A 1,919-nucleotide genomic window follows, 5' to 3' on the forward strand; every position below is an offset into this window, starting at 1 on the left:
TGATCATAAACCCACAATTCATCGGTCTCAACAAACACACCGCAAAAAGAAGATTACATCGAATAGATCTCCACAAGAGAGGGGGAAAACATTGTATTGAGATCCAAAAAGAGAGAAGAAGCCATCTAGCTAATAACTATGGACCCGAAGGTCTGAGGTAAACTACTCACACTTCATCGGAGAGGCTATGGTGTTGATATAGAAGCCCCCTCCGGCCGAGCTCCGAAACAGGCCCCAAGATGGGATCTCGTGGATACAGGAAGTTACGGCGGTGGAATTAGGGTTTTTGGCTCCGTGTCTTATCGTTTGGGGGTACGTAGGTATATATAGGAGGAAGGAGTACATCGGTGGAGCAATAGGGGGCCCACGAGGGTGGAGGACGCGCCTGTGGGGGGTAGGCGTGCCCCCCTACCTCGTGGCCTCCACCTTTGTTTCTTGACGTGGGGTCCAAGTCTCCTAGATCATGTTCGGTGAGAAAATCACGTTCCCAAAGGTTTCATTTCGTTTGGACTCCGTTTGATATTCCTTTTCTTCGAAACCCTAAAATAGGCAAAAAAACAGCAATTCTGGGCTGGGCCTCCGATTAATAGGTTAGTCCCAAAAATAATATAAAAGTGGATAATAAAGCCCAATAATGTGCAAAACAGTAGATAATATAGCATGGAGCAATCAAAAATTATAGATACTTTAGAGACGTATCACTAGCCTCCAAAGCATAGCCCCCAACTCCCAGCCATTTAACCTCAGTAACACCTCAAAGTTACTGATCAGAAGCTTACCTGGCGTGTGAAATCTTCTCTACTGCACCTGGAGCCAAACCAAGGCGTGGTAACATTAAAAACTACCACGAACAACATGCCAGACATGGAGTTTGGGCTTAGGTCGGCATGAGGTCATAGTTCATGCGGTGACCGCGTTCGTCCAGGCGTGCTGGCATGCAGCCGACGTGCTCTGCGACGCGCCCGAGCCTTTGTTGCTCGCGTGCTCGCTTCCCCGCCTGCCTAAGCGTGCCAAACCTCGCCACCATCGTTGTCTCAACGCCATTTACTCCTCCCTGGCGCTCGCCGACACCGGAGCTCGCCGCAGCGAGCACGGGCACGGTCCGGCCAACCCAACAGTGCGGTTTGCACTATGCTCGTCGCCATCTCCTTGTTCCTGTGCTCGTCCCCGCTCGCCCATAGTTCCCGCGTGAGCTACGTCGCCTTCTCCCCCTCTCACTGACGCCGCTCGTCGCCGGGCACCGTGGATAGGTGTCCACCGGCGGAGCCCGAACCCCCCTCTCCGCTCGCCTATAAATGGAGCCGCCCCCAGCCTCCTTGAGCACTATCCACCACTCCCACACACCCCACAAACATGTAGGAAGCCGTAGCCCGGCTAGGCAGGCCGCGGGCCGCTGCCCTCGAGCTCGAGCTCGCCGGCGATCCCCTCTGGTCGCCGCTGTAGCTCCAGCCCCTCCCAGGCCAGGGCGTGTTGGGGAACATTGCAGAAAACAAAAAATTTCCTACTCGTTTCACCAAGATCTATTTAGGAGTTCATCTAGCAACGAGTCATCAGATGCATCTACATACCTTGTAGATCGCGTGCGGAAGCGTTCAAATAACGGTGATGATGTAGTCGTACACGACGTGATCCAAATCACCGATGACCAAGCGCCGAACGGACGGCACCTCCGTGTTCAACACACGTACGGGACGGGAGACGTCTCCTCCTTCTTGATCCAGCAAGGGGGAAGGAGAGGTTGATGAAGATCCAGCAGCACGACGGCGTGGTGGTGGATGCAGGGCGTCACAGTAGCAGGGCTTCGCCTATACTACGAGAGAGAGACGTAACGGGGAGAGAGGGAGGCGCCAGGGGCTGGTGTATGAAGTCCCTCCTCTCCCCCACTATATATAGGAGGACCAAGGGGGGGTGGTGTGCAT

Source organism: Triticum urartu, chromosome 1 (assembly GCF_003073215.2).
Source record: "Triticum urartu cultivar G1812 chromosome 1, Tu2.1, whole genome shotgun sequence".
Taxonomy (NCBI): Eukaryota; Viridiplantae; Streptophyta; class Magnoliopsida; order Poales; family Poaceae; genus Triticum; species Triticum urartu.